The 20,896-nt window shown below is 42.5% G+C and overlaps 1 protein-coding gene across 3 annotated transcripts in view; it reads left to right on the top strand.

Moving 5' to 3' along the window:
* LOC106562413 (talin-2) overlaps window positions 1-20,896 on the top strand; it is a 121,371-nt gene that overhangs the window by 34,794 nt on the left and 65,681 nt on the right. For 2 of the 3 annotated variants that reach the window (XM_045689320.1, XM_045689322.1), the window contains exon 2: window positions 5,830-5,877. The exons of the other annotated variant lie outside the window; for it this stretch is intronic. The gene's annotated coding sequence lies outside the window, so the exon portion shown is untranslated. The remainder of the gene's footprint in view (window positions 1-5,829; window positions 5,878-20,896) is intronic. 3 annotated transcript variants of the gene reach the window in all.

Genomic DNA, 20,896 nt, shown 5'->3' on the forward strand with positions numbered 1-20,896 from the left:
AGCAGTTCTGGTGTTAATCAGACTTGTTGAACTGAATGGGAGTGGTCAGGGAATAGTGTTAAATTGGGATACCATCAAGTGCAGCTTTATTAAAAAGCAATGTTCACCGCTGGCCGGTATGTTTCCCCTGGCACCACATTGTCTGCAGGGCCCTCAGTCTGTCCACCTTGCTGTATGAAAAACGGTGGAAATAGTTGATACATGTAGCTCAACAATGGAGTCACATCTTGTGCCTTGTTACTCCACAGATTGCAGTGGTGATATGGCCCTGTGTGCCCCACCTCTACACCCCTCCAGGGAATGAGGTGGTGTGTTTCCACCAAACATTACCTTGCACTTTCTGAAAGCAGGATTTGGTTCAATGTAGTAAAATCAGCTAGTACTGTAAGCTGTACCAAGGTAGTGACATTTCTGTAGACTTCATCAGGGTAGAGTTTTGAACGCTGTATCAAGCACAATTTAGTTTTCATGTCCAAAGCTCTGGGGCTTTAGAATACAGAATGACAGGAATGCAGGTGTCTTTCATGTAGTACAGATGCAGGATATTAATTTGACAATTTTCTCACTGTTTGAAAATAATCCTTCAGCAACAGGAGATGTGTATTATAATTAATGGCAATTTTTGTGGGGGTTGATACATTTTTAGTTACAGCAAATCACGTCTGACATTTTAAAGTGGAAGTTACAAACTTTAGAAACCTTTTTAAACCTTAAATACACTACAAGTTTGAATTTCCTGCAACAGCAAATTCAAATGAAATTAACATCCCACATCTGTGCATAAGGTTCTTCTCTCTCTGTAAGTCTTATTCACAACATTTATTTAGCTGGAGGCTGACATCTGAGCTGATCAGTTCATTATTACCTCATTCTCTCCTTTTCCAGGTATTCATAGCCTTTAGTAAGTGAGAATAACATGCTGGCTGTGATGGCTCCTGCTGATTTTCAGAAATGGAACCCTATTCCCTATAGTCTATTGTGCACTACTTTATTAGCCAGAAGAAGTAGTGCACTATAAAGTGAAATGGGGTGCCATTTCATAAGCAGCCATGGTTAATTGTACAGTATGTGGAGGGGTCTGATTAGGACTAGGTTGCTGGAGTACACTACATCCCATCTGACAAGCAGGACCATTTCATGTCCTCCTCACTATATTGACGTTGGTGCTCTTTCCCACCGTTTCTGTCCTCACCTGCTGTGACTGGGCTTCTTGTCGCCTGACTATCTTTTACTGCGTCTCAGAGGAGTTTCAGAAATGACTGATGTGCAGTAGATCCGTTACCAGAAGAAACCTAAAACTGACCCACCGGCCGCCTCTCTGGCAGTTATGTTTGAATTGAGCACATTTGACTTTCAAGATTGGGTTGTTGGTGCTAGTGTTAAAATCCACACATCAGCAGTGTTTCAGGTTGTGGTGGCTAACCCCCAAAGGGTTAAAAGCTGAGGTGTACAGTAGAAGGAATGATGAGTAAGTAGGTGATCAAATTCCCAACATATCAGTTACTGTCCATCTTTCAGCTGAATGCAGCAGTTTGATTTGACCTCCTCATACTCTTCCTCCTGAATTTGTTTCTTTGGTCCTCGTGCTATCCTTGAAAACTGACATTTGAGTATGATCTTGTGTTATATGAAATCACTATCATGCTCTTTGTTTCTGCTTTTCAACTTATGCTGTCTTGTGGTGACTGAGGCTTGATTCCTATTAAGTAATGCTCATTCATTTAACCAGTCATAATGTCCTGATGGTTAGCTGATGGATAATTATCCGACATGTTGAGCAGTGTGTTCATTCTCAAGCACTGCCTATTAAAGAATGGCATATGGCCTACTGCGAATATCAGGGCCAATAAATATCTAGTTGTAAGCATTCTGCTTCATAGTAGAATCTCTATGGGATAATACTGCTCTAGTTTAGTGAAGCTGCTGACACTATTAGTGACGCTGCTGAAAATAGTCAGACCCCTTGACTTTTTCCACATTTTGTTACGTTACAGCCTTATTCTGAAATTGATCAAATAAAATCCTCATCAATTTACACACAATACCCTATAATGACAAAGCAAAAACAGCTTTTTGAAATGTTTGCCAATTTCTAAAATAAAAAAACATTCCTTAAGTATTCAGACCCTTTGCTGAGAGACTCGAAATTGAGCTCAGATGCATCCTGTTTCCATTGATCATCTTTGAGATGTTTCTGTAACTTGAATGTAGTCCACCTGTGGTAAATTCAATTGATTGGACAATATTTGCAGTGTTGACCCTTCTTTTTCAAGACCTCTGCAATCCGCCCTGGCATGCTGTCAATTAACTTCTGGGCCACATCCTGACTGATGGCAGCTCATTCTTGCATAATCAATGCTTGGAGTTTGTCAGAATTTGTGGGTTTCTGTTTGTCCACCCACCTCTTGAGGATTGACCACAAGTTCTCAATGGGATTAAGGTCTGGGGAGTTTCCTGGCCATGGACCCAAAATATTGATGTTTTGTTCCCCGAGCCATTTAGTTATCACTTTTGCCTTATGGCAAGGTGCTCCATCATGCTGGAAAAGGCATTGTTCGTCACCAAACTGTTCCTGGATGGTTGGGAGAAGTTGCTCTTGGAGGATGTGTTGGTACCATTCTTTATTCATGGCTGTGTTCTTAGGCAAAATTGTGAGTGAGCCCACTCCCTTAGCTGAGAAGCAACCCCACACATGAATGGTCTCAGGATGCTTTACTGTTGGCATGACACAGGACTGATGGTAGCGCTCACCTTGTCTTCTCTGGACAAGCTTTTTTCCGGATGCCCCAAACAATCGGAAAGGGGATTCATCAGAGAAAATGACTTTTCCCCAGTCCTCAGCAGTCCAATCCCTGTACCTTTTGCAGAATATCAGTCTGTCCCTGATGTTTTTCCTGGAGAGAAGTGGCGTCTTTGCTGCCCTTCTTGAGACCAGGCCATCCTCCAAGTCTTCGCATCACTATGCGTGCAGATGCACTCACCTGCCTGCCTGCTGCCATTCTTGAGCAAGCTCTGTACTGGTGGTGCCCCGATCACGCAGCTTCATCAACTTTAGGAGACGGTCCTGGCGCTTGCTGGACTTTCTTGGGCGCCCTGAAGCCTTCTTCACAACAGTTGAACCGCTCTCCTTGAAGTTCTTGATGATCTGATAAATGGTTGATTTAGGTAAATGGTTGATTTAGGTGCAATCTTATATCCTTGCCTCTGAAGCCCTTTTGTGCAAAGCAATGATGACGGCACGTGTTTCCTGCCAGGTAACCATGTTTGACAGAGGAAGAAGAATGATTCCAAGCACCATCCTCCTTTTGAAGCTTCCAGTCTGTTCGAACTTAATCAGCATGAGAGTGATCTCCAGCCTTGTCCTCGTCAACACTCACACCTGTGTTAACGAGAGAATCACTGGCATGTCAGCTTTTCCTTTTGTGGCAGGGCTGAAATGCAGTGGAAATGTTTTTGGGGATTCAGTTCATTTGCATGGCAAAGAGGGACTTTGCAATGTATTGCAATGCATGTGATCACAATTCATAACATTCTGGATAGAGGTCGACCGATTAAGATTTTTCAACACCGATACCGATTATTGGAGGACCAAAAAAGCCGATTACGATTAATCAGCCGTTTTTTTTATTATTATTTTTGTATTTTTGGGGGTAATAATGACAATTTCAACAATACTGAATGAACACTTATTTTAACTTAATATAATACATCAATAACATCAATTTAGCCTCAAATAAATAATGAAACATGTTCAATTTGGTTTAAATAATGCAAAAACAAAGTGTTGGAGAAGAACGTAAAAGTGCAATATCTGCCATGTAAAAAAGCTAACGTTTAAGTTCCTTGCTCAGAACATGAGAACATATGAAAGCTGGTGGTTCCTTTTAACATGAGTCTTCAATATTCCCAGGTAAGAAGTTTGAGGTTGTAGATATTATAGGACTATTTCTCTCTATACGATTTGTATTTCATATACCTTTGACTATTAGATGTTCTTATAGGCACTTCAGTATTGCCAGTGTAACAGTATAGCTTCCGTCCCTCTCCTCGCTTCTACCTGAGCTCGAACCAGGAACACATCGACAACAGCCACCCTCGAAGCAGCGTTACCCATGTAGAGTAAGGGGAAAAACTACTCCAAGTCTGAGCGAGTGACATTTGAAACGCTATTAACGCGCACCCGGCTAACTAGCTAGCCATTTCACATCGGTTACACCAGCCTAATCTTGGGAGTTGACAGGCTTGAAGTCATAAACAGCGCAATGCATTGCGAAGGGCTGCTGGCAAACGCACAAAAGTGCTGTTTGAATGAACGCTTACGAGCCTGCTGCTGCCTACCATCGCTCAGTCAGACTGTTCTATCAAATCATAGACTTAATTATAACATAATAACACACAGAAATACGAGCCTTAGGTCATTAATATGGTCAAATCCGGAAACTATCATCTCGAAAACAAAACTTTTTTCCTGTCAGTGAAATACAGAACCGTTCCGTATTTTATCTAACGGGTGGCATCCCTAAGTCTAAATATTCCTGTTACATTGTACAACCTTCAATGTTATGTCATAATTACGTAAAATTCTGGCAGATTAGTTCGCAGTGAGCCAGGCGGCCCAAACTGTTGCACATACCCTGACTCTGCGTGCAATGAACGCAAAATGACACAATTTCACCTGGTTAATATTGCCTGCAAACCTGGATTTCTTTTAGCTAAATATGCAGGTTTAAAAATATATACTTCTGTGTATTGATTTTAAGAAAGGCGTTGATGTTTATGGTTAGGTACAGTTGTGCAACGATTGTGCTTTTTTCGCAAATGTGCTTTTGTTAAATCATCCCCCGTTTGGCGAAGTCGGCTGTCTTTGTTAGGATGAAATAGTCTTCACAGTTCGCAACGAGCCAGGCAGCCCAAACTGCTGCATATACCCTGGCTCTGTTTGCAAGAGAAGTGACACATTTTCCCTAGTTATAAGAAATTCATGTTAGCAGGCAATATTAACTAAATATGCAGGTTTAAAAATATATTCTTGTGTATTTATTTTAAGAAAGGCATTGATGTTTATGGTTGGAGCAATGTGTACCTAAGCGATTATATGCAACCCAGGACAGGCTAGATAAACTAGTAATATCATCAACCATGTGTAGTTAACTAGTGATTATGATTGATTGATTGTTTTTATAAGATAAGTTTAATGCTAGCTAGCAACTTACCTTGGCTTCTTACTGCATTCGCCTAACAGGCAGGCTCCTCATGGAGTGCAATGTAAAGCAGGTGGTTAGAGCGTTAGAGCGTCGTAAGGTTGCAAGATTGAATCCCCGAGCTGACAAGGTAAAAATCTGTCGTTCTGCCCCTGAACAAGGCAGTTAACCCACCGTTCCTAGGCCGTCATTGAAAATAAGAATGTGTTCTTAACTGACTTGCCTAGTTAAATAAAGGTCTAAAAAATACAAATAAAAAAATCGGCCAAATCGGCGTCCAAAATACAGATTTCCGATTGTTATGAAAATTTGAAATTGGACCCAATTAATCGGCCATTCCGATTTAATCGGTTGACCTCTAATTCTGGACTATATGCAAATTGCCATCATACAAACTGAGGCAGCAGACTTTGTGAAAATTAATATTTGTGTCATTCTCAATGTTTGGCCACGACTGTAGATTGAGGGGGAAAATCAATTTCATAAATTTTTTAAAAGTTTTTAACAAAAGAAAATGTGGCAGAGTCAAGGGGTCTGAATACTTTCCAAATGCACTGTATGTGGGATACATTAATCTGTTATGTGTTGTGCTGTTCACATTAGCTCATGAATTCTCTTGTTTTTTCAGTTGTGAATATCTGCAGATATCCTAGGCTGCATGACACGCAGCGATAAGGTAAGACTCAATGTGCTCGAGATTATGGAGATTGTTTTGAAATCCACTGCTCCTACTGTTAACCAAAGCTTCAGAAACATGGTTCATACCTTTATATGGCTTCGGCCAACACCTTTCATTAAATGGCGTCTCCATCTCCACACATTTGCAAAGAATCTACTTAAAAGGGTAGTTATTTATGTTTCCAGACTTGTAAAGCCACAAAGTGGCATATATTATTGTTCATATCATAGTGGTGTTCGTGAGTGTTGTTTAAACACCACATGACATCCGTACCTTTAATCCCGTCACTGTTGGTGGCCCCAGGAGTGTCACGTTTGCATAGTCAGAGGGCAAAGAATGGCCCAAACATTGCCTGGTTTCTGAGGAGACCTGTGGAAGTGGAGCGTAAAAGAGTGCGTGGAAAGAGTTAACAGAGCATAGCAGGAAGACAGTCCAGATCTCTCTCTCTCTCTTTACTGCTCTCTCCCCCGCTCTCCCTCCCTCTGTCTCTCTGTCTACATGTTGCCCACTCCTCTCGATGGCTGACTATTTCATAGGTACAGTCACACTTGTTCTGTATCTTTCTCTGCACCCACACGCACCCATGTTCTCCACTTGTGCTCAGTGATATTCGCTGTGTAGCTGCAGAGTTCCTCTCTGTGATGTGCGGGACATCCTGTTGGTCCTGCTAGCTGACTGTGGTAATATTTTGGACCTGCTAGCTGACTATGGTAATAGTTGGTCCTGCTAGCTGACTGTGATAAAAGTCAGCAGCCAGCCTCCACTCCGGATGCCTCCACACACACTAGGAGGAGAGGAGAGCTGTGTAGCTGAGGCTGTGGACCACAGCCCTGCTTGTGTGTACTTGTGTTTCTCCATGGCTGTGGGTGCTGTACTTCAATGCTGACTCTGCAACTGGTTTCACAGAGCAATTAACTCTCTCTGGATGTATGGTGCTCACAGTGCTCGGCTACTCGGTGCGACTTGATTCTGAAATGAGTTGGAGGAGCTGTGGGTATCTGAGTTTTTCTGAAATTAATGAAGTCCTAGGGTTCTATGACAGATTTAATTTGGAACCCTGTTCAAAGCTTTGCTTTGCTGGCGATCTACATGGTAAGTTTACGGAGATATAAGCTTAGTTTAGGAGTAGCGCGAGGATAAAATGGTTCTAGACATGTATAGCCAAATGATCTATATTACACCTCAGTTTTCCCCACTGTGTGTCGTTAATACCATCTCCACAGCAGTAGTTGCTGTGTTGTGTGGGTCATTAGCGTTGTGGCTGGTGGTCTGAGTGAGAAAGGGAAAGAGAGGGGAAATTAAGGAACTATAAATATGTTGGCTGTCATCAGAACGCTGCTGAGTGTCCTATCCTCTGGGTACCAATAAAGGAAATGTTCACTTGGTGCTCACTAATGGATCTCAATGACCTTCTCATCTCTATGTACTAAAGTCCTGCTGATGTTTTGTCATAGCTCTCTGTGGTGTCCACTCCTGTCATGGTCAATCAGTGCAGCACCAAGGCCACCAGCTCTCAGGGCTAATGGATCTCTGATTGAACTATCACCATAGTAGTAGCAGCTTTTTTGTGGTTAAGAAAACATTCTAGAAAACTGTAGTGAAGGTAGTTTCTTCATTTATGCATTCATTTACACACACACACGTTCAGTTGCCTTCATTTCCTTAGTTTATAGATCTGGAAGATTAGTTTATCATCTTGAGAAGGAATGATCAGTAAAAAAAAAAAACTCTTGAGAGACGAGCCAATTGTGTGGTGAGACTGGACTCAGATGAGTGGCCACCTTTCCTGTTTGGTTTTGCTTGAGTTCGTAGATAAGTAATCAAAGTTGTGCCTTGGATATCTGCCAATTCTGGCTGTGTGAGATGTTTATTGGTGCTCAGCGACAGCATAATCACTACGGCAAATATCTGACTGGGGTGATTTGTGAAGGTTGTTTTCAATCTCGATGAAGACTGTGCTGTTGCTTGGGTTGTGCCTGCCCTAGCTTTCACATTTGAAGCTATTGTTCTATCAGCTAAGTGTTTATTTAATACATTTGTTTTAATCATTTGTCATTTAGCAAACACTCTTATCCAGCGGGACTTACAGTAATGAGTGCATACATTTTTCATACTTTTTTCTGTACTGGTCCCCCGTGGGAACCGAACCAACAACCCTGGCGTTGCAAGCGCCATGCTCTACCAACTGACCTACACGGGACTGTTACACTACTAAGAATCCCGTTGTACCTCTTTTGTGCACTTGGTCCCCTTGCGATGAATAAAAAGCCTAGTTTGTACGATGCTTTGGGATCATTTCATTACTTCTCAATTAGGCAAAAGTCATTTACTTTCATGGTGATATTCAATGTTGGAAGCATATGTTCTGGCTTATTTCCACAGCCAGGAGAAATTCATATCCTAATAGCTTTTTACAGTTGGTTTGTGTTACACTGTTTGTTGCACTCAATTTGTAAAAACAGATCCATATATTATAATTACTTACATATGGATAATTGCCTAAATATGGGGCATTAGTTGAACAAGGGAAATTAGTTGTAATTTTCATATTTGGAGCTCTAACCTCTCCTGAGGGAAGGCAGTGGTTTCCTACTCAATCAAATGGTGGTTTCTATAAGTTTTCCAGGATGCTAGGTCGAAAGCTCAGATCATTAGCAGCTCAGGTCTGAAAGCTAATTTCCTGCAATTCTATTCATTTTGCTATGGGGTTTGGTTCTGTGTATTTATATGCTCTATTCTTGACGTAGCTCATTCTAATATTTCTACTACTATACATTCTTTTAGTTACACTGTTGATACACGCATACTTTTATAATGTGTTCTTGACATAGCTCACTCTAATATATCTACTACTGTACATATTCTTATCTTGTGTAGATTTATCCAGAGTAGATTGCATTTGGATTACTTTTACAGTGCTATTTGGGTTGTTAATTTAATTTTTTCAGACATTTCTTTAATTTCACATTTTGGATTATGTTTGTTTTGTGTTGCTAGGCATTACTGCACTGTTGAGAGCAAGAAACACAAGCATTTCGTGGCACCTGCGATAACATCTGCAAATCTGTGTACCCGACCAATAAACATTGATTTGATTTTAGAAAAAATACATGGCCTTACTGAAGAGCACAGTGACTTTAAACATGGCACCATCATAGGATTCTACATTTCCAGCAAGTCAGTTCATCAAATTTCTGCTCTGCTAGAGCTGCCCCAGGCAACTGTAAGTGCTGTTATTGTGAAGTGGAAACGTCTAGGAGCAACATCGGCTCAGCCGCAAAGTGGTAGTCCACACAAGCTCACAGAATGGGACCGCCGAGTGCTGAAGTGCGTAGGATGTAAAAATAGTCTGTCCTCTGTTGCAACATTCACTACCGCATTTCAAACTGCCTCTGGAAGCAACGTCAGCACAAGAACTGTTCGTCAGCTGGGGTAGCGTAAAGCTTGCTGCCATTGGACTCTGGGCAGTCCGACAGACAAATCTGGGTTTGGCGGATACAAGGAGAACGCTACCTGCCCCAAATGCATAGTGCCAACTGTAAAGTTTGGTGGAGGAATAATGGTCTGGGGCTGTTTTTCATGGTTTGGGCTAAGCCCCTTAGTTCCAGTGAAGGGAAATCTTCATGCTACAGCGTACAATGACGTTCTAGACGATTCTGTGCTCACAACTTTGTGGCAACCATTTGGGGAAGTCCTTTTCATCTTTACGCATGACGATGCCCAGTGCACAAGGTCCATACAGAAATGGTTTGTCGATCGGTGTGGAAGAACTTTACTGGCCTGCACAGAGCTCTGACTTCAACCCCATCGAACACCTTAGGGATTAATTGGAATGCTTACTGCGAGCCAGGCCTAATCACCAAACATCAGTGCCCGACCTCAATGCACTTGTGGCTGGAAGCAAGTCCCCACAGCAATGTTACAACATCTAGTGGAAAGCCTTCCCAGAAGCAGCAAAGGGGATCAACTCCATATTAATGCCCATGATTTTGGAATGAGTTATTCCACATGCAGGTGTCCACATACTTTTGGTCATGTAGTGTATTTTTCGTTCTCTTAACCTTTATCGTCAACCTTGCCAGGGTAGAGCCTTTCCTTTTGATTGTGTGTGCTCTTGCCAAGAAGTTCAATTGAGTTTTGCAGTGTAGAGCCCTTTAAGCACTTTTTAAGAGCCCTTAATGGTATTTGTAGTGAGAACCATGCCAGTCTGAAATAGATCAGGAAGGTTAAGGAGGGTCATTTCAAGGCTGACCTGACAGAAGAGTGAGAGGTTAAGCTACTGCCTAGACTATCCTCTCTGGAAGTAAGACAGGATCTTCACTCTTTTTTTGAAGGCAGATGTTTATTTTTAGTGAGAATTTGACACTACCTACTAAATGTAATGACAATGAATATATCCAACAGTGTTGGGCTGGAGCAGACTGTTAGTTGGTGGTTGCTTATTTTTCACTTGGTTAATGTCATTTAACTACCTACAAAAATGCTTTGTTTATCTGTCTTCTATCTGTCTTCTCTCTTCTACTATGAACAGTGTTGCCATAGCTTTATTCAATGGCTGAGAAACCAACACGTTTCTGGGCAGACATCACATTCAATTCCCATGGACTCTGTTGATGTGAAAATATTTAGTGAACAACATGGCGTCATTGAATTGCCTGTCTAAGCCTCCCTCAATTCATAAAATACCAGTTGTTGGAAAATGGTAAGAGACAAGGTCACATGTTGTTGTGGGACTGACGCTAACGGCTATGAGCCGTTTTGTGTCGAGGTTTACATGACGTGGTTAGGCTAAGTGTTTCCTAAAAGAGATCAATTACATGCTCGGTAAATAAGTGATGTCGTGCTGTTGACAGGTTTCACATTTTTCAGAGGGGTGCAAGGAACTGAAGTGTTTGCCGGAATGTTCCATCTTTCATTATTCTTTTCTAGTATTAATACAATGAATCAACTTTTCAAATCAGGAAGCAAAAGTCAATAGCGCTATACATTTTACAAGGGAATGTAGTTATGTATTCATGTGGCTTTAACTATCAGAAGGTTGTCTAAGTATTGCCCTGAAGTGAAACCATGAGGTTTATGCCTGATGAGGACTCTGGGGGAGGGGAGGGGGGGGCTGTGTAGCTGCAGGCCTCTGCCTCACACAGTCATGGTCACACCGTCACGCTCTCACTCTCTCACACTCACACACAGCTGTCTTCTTGCTAGTGGTTTTCAATTTACTGGTATGGCTGTTGGCTGGGTCTGGGTTAGAGGCCACTAGGCCAATGCCCTTGCTGCAGCTGGCTGGCACTGGAACAGTCATTTGTCACCTTCCAGGCACTCCCATGCCATCAGGGCCATTGTGCTTTCCACAGGGCATCACAGTCAACTTGTATAGCCTGGGCAGAAACCCAGTGGCCTGTACCTGCACCTGTCAGGACTGGGAAGCAGGCCAAGCAGAGAGATGTCTTCTGGAGCTGAAGCCTTTCAGAACTGGAGTTTGAAACTGGAATGTGTCCTGTGTGTTCTCATTCCAGCTAGCAGCTGCAGTGATGAGGCTTGAGAGGAATCATGAGTAGGAGGATTATGTGTAACTACAGTTGAAGTCGGAAGTTTACATACACCTTAGCCAAATACATTTAAACTCAGTTTTTCACAATTCCTGACATTTAATCCTAGTAAAAATTCCCTGTCTTAGGTCAGTTAGGATCACCACTTCATTTTAAGAATGTGAAATGTCAGAATAATAGTAGAGAGTGATTTATTTCAGCTTTTATTTCTTTCATCACATTCCCAGTGGGTCAGACGTTTACATACACTCAATTAGTATTTGCTAGCATTGCCTTTAAATTGTTTAACTTGGGTCAAACATTTCGGGTAGCCTTCCACAAGCTTCCCACAACAAGCCTCCCCCGTTTTCCTCCAAACATAACGATGGTCATTATGGCCAAACAGTTCTGTTTTTGTTTCATCAGACCAGAGGACATTTCTCCAAAAAGTACGATCTTTGTCCCCATGTGCAGTTGCAAATCGTAGTCTGGCTTTTTTATGGCGGTTTTGGAGCAGTGGCTTCTTCCTTGCTGAGCGGCCTTTCAGGTTATGTCGATATAGGACTCGTTTTACTGTGGATATATATACTTTTGTACCTGTTTCCTCCAGCATCTTCACAAGGTCCTTTGCTGTTGTTCTGGGATTGATTTGCACTTTTCGCACCAAAGTACGTTCATCTCTAGGAGACAGAACACGTCTCCTTCCTGAGCGGTATGACGGCTGCGTGGTCCCATGGTGTTTATACTTGCATACTATTGTTTGTACAGATGAACGTGGTACCTTCAGGCATTTGGAAATTGCTCCCAAGGATGAACCAGACTTGTGGAGGTCTACAATTTTTCTGAGGTTGCTTGTGTTATGCACAAAGTAGATGTCCTAACCAACTTGCCAAAACTATAGTTTGTGAACAAGAAATGTGTGGAGTGGTTGAACAATGAGTTTTAATGACTCCAACCTAAGTGCATGTTAACTTCCAACTTCAACTGTATCTAGAACATGACAGAGTGTTGATTTCCCTTTCTTTAGGACAAAATCCATGCTGCTGTGTCACTGATGGGGCTGTCCCACATAGTGAAAGACTTGAGGGACAGAATGTAGCCTGTAGAATATTGTGTTGTAAGTCATAGGAAATGATCAAGTGAGCTGAAACTGAAAATAAATAAAATATGTAGGTTGTGTAATGCTTTGAATGTAATGTATTGAATAGTGTATACACAGTACTCTATATGGATAATATGTACAGTATCTTTTAAGGTATTCACACCCCCTTTTCCACATTTTGTTGTGTTACCGCCTGAATGTAAAGTGGATTAAATAGAGATTTTTTGTCACTGGCCTACACACAATACCCCATAATGTCAAAGTGGAATCACGTTTTTAGACATTTGACTTGTTGACATGCTCTCCTCTTCCCTACTGTATTGAAATGAGTTCAAATGAAATGCTGAAATGTCTTGAGTCTAAGTATTCAACCCCTTTGTCATGGCAAGCCTAAATAAGTTCTGGAGTAGAAATTTGTTTAAGTTGCATGGACTCACTCTGCACAATAATGGTGTTTAGCATGACTACCTCATCTCTGTACCCCACACATAAAATGATCTGTGAGGTTCCTCAGTCGCAGTGAATTTCAAACACCGATTCAACCGCAAAGACCAGGGAGGTTTTAAAATGCCTTCACCTTTCAGCACTACAATAACCTATAACACAAGGCCAAATCTACACTGGAGTTGCTTACCAAGAAGACGGTGAAGGTTCCTGAGTGGCTGAGTTAGTTTCTGAAAAGGGTTTTCTAGCAATGATCAACAACTAGAGCTTGAAGAATTTAGAAAAGAATAATGGGAAAATGTTGCACAATCCATGTGTGGAAAGCTCTTAGACTTACCCAGAACACTCACAGCTGTAATCACTGCTTAAGGTGCTTCTACAAAGTATTGACTCAGGGGTGTGAATACTTACGTAAATGAGAGATTTCTGTTTCAATGTCAAATTTGCAAACATTTCTAAACTTGTTTTTGCTGTGTCATTATGATGTATTGTGTGTAGATGGATGGGAGGATTTTTTTTTTTTTATCCATTTTGAATTCATGCTGTAAAACAACAAAATGTGGAATACCTCTATGGGTATGAATACGTTCTGAAGGCACTGTATTTCAGCCATTTTGATGGAATTGTAAGTGCACCTACAGCCTTGTAACACCTACATCCCACCTACACTATTGTCTACAGAACAGACTGGTAGTTCTATTCTTTTGTGAGATCTTCCTGTAGGGAAGTCAGTGGTTGCATTTTTTCAAAAGCAGATGTTCTTGAGCGTCTCACGAATCCCTCTGTTTGGAAGAGTGTCCAGGTTGCATCCCAAATGCACCCTATTCCCAATTTGTTGCACAACTTTTGACCAGAGCCCTATATCCCCTGGTCAAAAGTAGTGCACTAAATCGGGATGTGGTGCTATTTGGGACGCTACCCAAAGCAAGCTGTGTGTTCCAGGGAGATTGATGTGGGCTGTATGGAGATGTTTATGCCTAGGCAGTGAGGCGGTCAGAGAGGCAGGCTTGACGAACACCCACCCAGAACCATAGTGAGGTCTGTATAATGACTCACTTCTGAGCTTGGCTCATCTAGTGCTTTAGCTCCTGCTGCCTCCAGCTGACATGGAGATATAGTGGAGTGTGAAGAGGATCTCACACAGGGCGAACCAGAAGAGGTGTGTGTGTGTGTGTGTGTGTGTGTGTGTGTGAGAGAGAGAGAGACTGTTTAGTTATCGACAGTGCTTGCTCACACAGCATGTTTCAGGAGGTCCAGGGGTGGTAAGTGCAAATGCTGCTGTCATGTCTGCTCTGGCTCAGCCCTTCGTTGAGTGGCCGGTTCAGGAGCTGAGATTTATGCCTGATGCCTTTTACTTCCTGTTGTTGCTGTCCTTTCAAAAAGCTTTCACAACCTTCTTATGACTGCAGGGAAACAGTCTAAGCTGGTGGAACAGAAACATGAAAACCATAACTGTTCTCTGTCCCTGAAAAGCCCCTCACAAGGGATTTTACCAGACGTGACTAGTAATCAGACTACATGTATGCAGTACTACATCATAAAACCCACGGTTGGCCTGTCATTTGATATCTGCACCTGACATCATAGGGGACTCCCTATTCCGGTTTCCCTGCATTGTAGCTGGGTTTGATCATGTTCCTCCTTGTGCATAAATGTGCTAAATGTTGTGGGTGGAGAGTTGTCTGGGTGAGTGACCTCCTGGTTCTGTATAGGGGTTTGGTCTTGGAGAGAATGTGTCATTTAGTATCTGCAGGGTATATTCTACTCACTCCCTGCTCCAAGCTGACTGCCTTGCCTTTTTGATGTGGTTCTACTGCTTCCGCTGAGAGGAGAATCAGGGACTGTTGCGGTGTGGGTACATTGACTGTGTGTAGTTGTTCCCCCCCCCCTTTTTGTTTTGAAAATGTCAGGGCAAAGATTACTGCAAGCAGTTTATGTAACCATGGCAACCCATGACTGAACGGACATGTTGGAGATGTGGCCTGTCAGTAGCCATCAGGCTGCAGGTAGGAGCGAGGGGAGTAGAGGACTAGGGGTAGATTCCAAGTATTTTGTTTCGGACCGGGAGAGGCTAAGCTCGTCCTAGATATGTTCCTGCAGGCAGGCAGCCTTGGCTCCATGGAGTGTCCAGAGACAGTGGGTTGTGAAGATGAGGGAGGCTGTAACCAATAAGTTGATAGATGAGGCTGGAGATGGCCTCGGTCTTGCTCCTTCTCTAGTTACCCTCCAGCAGGTCTGTCTGGGGTCAGAGTATCCTCTCCTCTCTGGGTGAAACCTTACCTCTGTGTTTTATGCTGCTGCCTACTGACACAGACCTCCTGACCCACACACACACACACACACACACACACACACACACACACACACACACACACACACACACACACACACGTAATTCAGCGTCGCCCACTGTGTGTACTGGAGAGAATCCAGATGCCGTGCTAATGAGATTCATGTGAAGTTGATAAATCACCAAGTAAACCAGGCAGCAGGGACACCACACCACCTAACTTCTGCAACAGTGTGTCTTTTGATTGCACATAGTAGGTTTGCATGTGTGGTACCCATGCACTAAAGCACTGGCATACTGTATCTCTACCACACTTACAGACCTGGTCCTCACACACCGACCACCCTTTGGTGTTTCTTAGGACTTTTAATACACAATTCTGTACACAAGCACAAGTAGACCTGTGTCCACACACTCCATCAAACTAACATGGCCCATCCTGTTTAGTCTGAGAAACTCATGTATGTTTCTGTAATCATTCATGTGGGGACTAACTGCATGGAGAAGATGGTCTGACATCACTAACCTATTTATTATCCACAGGCGCTCCATGTAAAATGGATGGATCATAGTCTGCTACATGCTCCGGGAATGCATTAGACCCTTTAGCCTCAGTTTATCAAGAATATATTTAAGAAGCCTGCTGCGTCTCTCACTGTTAGCTTCGCACCAGATGTTGCTCTCTGAGTCGTTTTTTTACCACGTCCTTCTCCCCAAACAAATCCATCTCACTTGCAGCAGGCTAATTTGAGTTCATCATGGTTGAATGTAGAATTGGCCATAGGGATTACATTTTTGCAAAATGAAACTTGATCAAATCTGAGGCAGATGTGATTCTATTCCAACCTTCATTGTGTTAACCCGAGGCCATGTGCTGTTGTCGAGCCAACCTGACGGTCATATGATGAGGCTATATTGTATTGGTGGACACACACACACACACACACACTCACACACAGTATTGTATTTGCGACCACATTGATGTGTTCTGTCCGTGTATTGAATGTCCATCCCAGTGGCCCTCCAGTGTTGTAGTCTCCTATTGGATTGGAGACCATGTTACAGTAACCAGGCCTGGGGATTCCCAGCAGGACCAGGCTCATTCATTCATCTATTGAACTACATGGTCTCTCTCTCTATAAATATACTCTATCCTCCTTTCTCTCCCTATTTCTCTCTCTCATCTTTCTCTCTCTCCATCTTTCTCTCGCTCTCTCCCTCTTTCCATGCTCTAACCCTTTTCTTTTTCTCTGTCCATCTCTCTCTCTCTCTCCCGCTAAAGGAAGTGGTTCAGATTTCACCTTGGGTTGTTTTCCTTATGTTTTATTGTTGACCTGAAGTATGCTTCAGATATTCTTCTGCTCTCCTTTATTAGACATTGAGATGTATGATAAACGTGAATCAGCTGTGAGGCTGTGTGCGCACAAGAGGGTCTTTCTCCTCTCTCTGTCAGACCGCTTGGCTGGAGGTGACCTTGGTAGTGCGGAACAGGCAGAGGTGTTTGCCTTTACCCGTCTCTGCCTGCCTGCCTTGGGTGGCTGCAGCCCTTATTGACTGGTGTTAATTGAATGGATGTGGTCTGGAGGACAGGACAAATGACAGGTGGCTATAGAGGTGATGTCACACAGTAGCAGGTAGTCAGACATGGATATGGGGGGATCTGGAAGCCAAGGGCTTAGACTGCTCACACATGACCATAAACATCATCCCATTTACTTGCCTACTGTAAACTTAATAATCTGAACATTATCATAAAGCTATGCCATTATTCTACCTTGTCATTTCACTGTACATTGTCGTTTCTATATTCCTTTCTCCCACAGTGGGTTTGCTTTTCAGTGTACTGGAAGGTGTTTCAAAACCTGACGAGATCTCAGAAAATCCTTCCTCGTCTGAGGGAGAGAATAGGAAGGATAGCAGGCTGGTGTGGTAATCCATGTTTGATAGCAGGGCATCCTCTCGTTAGCCTGCCGCAGTCATCTCATGCCAAGCGTATTCTTATGACAAATATTTGTATTTATTATTGCAATAATCAAGACCTACTTGTGTAAATGAGTGATGGTTTGGTTGTTACTAAGAACATTAATTGTCAGTTCTCCCATTTGATGCCAGCCATTTCATGTTTTAAGGCTCCCTCTGGCAGCCTAATAAAGAGAGATGTTTCAGTTTATTGCTAGTGAAGAAAAGAGCCAAATGGAAGTGTTCACAGCCAAACCTGACCTGTAAAATCCACCAGACTTCATTTAAATTGTATTTGTCACATGACTTTAACGTGAAATGCTTACTTACAAGCCCTTAACCAACAATGCAGTTTTAGGAAAAATATTTACTAAATAAACTAAAGTAAAAAATAAAAGAGCAACAATAAAATAACTAACAAGGCTATATAGGGGGTACCAGTAATTGTACCAGTAATTCTAATTGAGGTAGTATGTACATGTAGGTAGGGGTAAGTAAAGTGACTATGCATAGATAATAAACAGCGAGTAGCAGCAGCGTAAAAAAAGAATGTGGCGGGGGTCAATGCAAATAGTCCGGATAGCCATTTGATTAGCTGTTCAGCAGTCTTATGGCTTGGGGGTACAAGCTGTTAAGAAGCCTTTTGGATCTAGACTTGGCTCTCTTGTACCGCTTGCCGTGCGGTAGCAGAGAGAACAGTCTGACTAGGGTGGCTGGAGTCTTTGACAATTTTTAGGGCCTTCCTCTGACACCGCCTGGTATAGAGGTCCTGGATGGCAGGAAGCTTGGCCCCAGTGATGTACTGGGCTGTTCGCACTACCCTCTGTAGTGCCTTGCGGTCGGAGGCCGAGCAGTTGCCATACCAGGCAGTGATGCATCCAGTCAGGATGCTCTCGATCGTGCAGCTGTAGAACCTTTTTGAAGATCAGAGGACCCATGCTAAATCTTTTCAGTCTCCTGAGGAAGAATAGGTTTTGTCGTGCCCTTTTCACGACTGTCTTGGTGTGCTTGGACCATGTAATTTTGTTGGTGATGTGGACACCAAGGAACTTGAAGCTCTCAACCTGCTCCACTGCATCCCCGTCGATGAGAATGGGGGCGTGCTCGGTCCTCTCTTTCCTGTAGTCCACAATCATCTCCTTTGTCTTGATCACGTTGAGGGAGAGGTTGTTGTCCTGGCACCACATGGCCAGGTCTCTGACCTCCTCCCTATAGGCTGTCTCGTTGTTGTTGGTGATCAGGCCTACCACTGTTGTGTCATCGGCAAATTTAATGATGGTGTTGGAGTCGTGCCTGGCCATGCAGTCATGAGTGAACAGGGAGTACAGGAGGGGACTGAGCACGCACCGCTGAGGGGCCCCTGTGTTGAGGATCAATGTGGCGGATGTATTGTTACCTACCCTTACCATCTGGGGGCGGCCCGTCAGGAAGTCCAAGATCCAGTTGCAGAGGGAGGTGTTTAGTCCCAGGGTCTTTACCTTATTGATGAGCTTTAAGGGCACTATGGTGTTGAACGCCGAGCTGTGGTCAATGAATAGCATTCTCACATAGGTGTTCCTTTTGTCCGGGTCGGAAAGGGCAGTGTGGAGTGCAATAGAGATTGCATCATCTATGGATCTGTTGGGGCAGTATGCAAATTGGAGTGGGTCTAGGGTTTCTGGGATAATGGTGTTGATGTGAGCCATTACCAGTCTTTCAAAGCACTTCATGGCTACAGACGTGAGTACTACGGGTTAGTAGTAATTTAGGCAGGTTACCTTAGTGTTCTTGGGCACAGGCACTATGGTGGTCTGCTTATAACATTTTGTTATTACAGACTCGGACAGGGAGAGGTTGAAAATGTCAGTAAAGACACTTGCTGTTGGTCAGCGTATGCTCGCAGTACACGTCCTGGTAATCCGTCTGGCCCTGTGGCCTTGTGAATGTTGACCTGTTTAAAGGTCATACTCTGCAGAGAGCGTGATCGCACAGTCTTCTGGAACAGCTGGTGCTCTCATGCATGTTTCAGTATTGGTAAATGCAGTTAGATAGTCCTATATAGGGATGTGGCGGAAACAAAATTTAATCAGCCGGTGATTGTCAAGCAAATAACTACCGGTCTCACGGTAATTGACCGTTAATTAACATAAACAAATTTAGCGTCACTTGGCTTCTATACAAGCATCTGATGCAGAACTTTGGAACGTCTATAAAAAGTCGAATAAAACCATGTAATATAGCCTACACCTTCACAATAAATACATTTATTTTAGACAGCTCTAAAGAAACATGATATGAAGAAAATGTCTATTTCAGAAGAACAGAATAGCGTACTCTGAGTTGTCTATGTTAGGTCCTGGCTATGCCATATGGCTGTGGGCTACACTAGTTCATTTAGCGGACAAGATTTGCTTAGAATTCCATGGCATTATTTTAGATTATTTTATAGTATCAAATTTTATTTGTCACATACACATTGAATGTACATATTCTTATTCCATCTCTTTACACTTGTGTGTGTGTGTATAAGGTAGTTGTTGTGAATTTGTTAAATTACTTGTTAGATATTACTGCACTGTCGGAACTAGAAGCACAAGCATTTCGCTACACTTGCATTAAAATCTGCTACCCATGTGTATGTGACAAATAAAATTAGATTTTTGTTTTATTTTCCAGTTAGGCTCTACACCCCTTGTAAAGCGGTTTAATGTGCTTAATTTTAAGAAGTCATTTTGCCACTTTAGTTGTGATACAAACCTTATCAAAACATATAGGCCTATGGGCTAGGCTAAATGAGGTGTGCGACTATGATTTTTAAATAAGTAGCCAAAAAAATGATGCTGGGCATCATTCACAAATGATAATATATAATTCACAAGCTAATGTTGTCATCCATCAGACTACTCTTGATTGAATCTTGTCTTTACATATACTAAATAATATATGCGAAATTAGTTTTGATTTAGAATGGACCATTATCATGCACCCATCTTGAAACAGGCAGGGGGAAAAATACTTGTCACCTATGCACTTAAATAGCAAATGTATTTTTTTTAATGCCAGCCAGGTAGGCTATACTCCTGTTGTAAAGAGAAGCAATGTGCTTAATATTAGGGAAGTTGAGAAATAAATATAGTAGGCCTAGCCTATAGAAAGCTGATTGGATCCTCTTTTTAATAGAGGGCACCACTGTTTTCTCATGCAATTGCATAGCCTATAGAAATGTTGCGCAACATGATCTCATGAAGTGTTTGATTTGATTTTCGATCACATTTGCATTGTCAGAGTGATTAGAAGGACAGTAGAGTGCAGAGTACCAGGCAGTTAACAAGTTTGGTAAACTACTGATGACCATCAGCAGCATCAGAGCTTGGAGAAGACTAATTATCGTAACTAAACAGTCTTGGAATTTGACTGCCTTCATGACTCCTGACCACCGGTGTGGCGGTAATACGGGCACCGTAGCAGCCCTAGTCCTATAACTTGAGCAGGTTGTTCTGGTCAGTCCGGAAGGTTGTATATGAGGTAGGAAATCCTCCCCATACGCTGTCAAATCACATTTGATTTGTCACAAACACATTTTTAGCAGATGAAATTGCAGGTGTAGTGAAATGGTTGTAGGTATATAGACTGTTGATTAGACTTGAACCCTCAGAGTGCGTATCAACCAGGTGCAGTTATTTCTCCTTGTCAGAGTAATATGCAGGATATGTT

This window comes from Salmo salar, chromosome ssa11 (genome assembly GCF_905237065.1).
Source record: "Salmo salar chromosome ssa11, Ssal_v3.1, whole genome shotgun sequence".
Taxonomy (NCBI): Eukaryota; Metazoa; Chordata; class Actinopteri; order Salmoniformes; family Salmonidae; genus Salmo; species Salmo salar.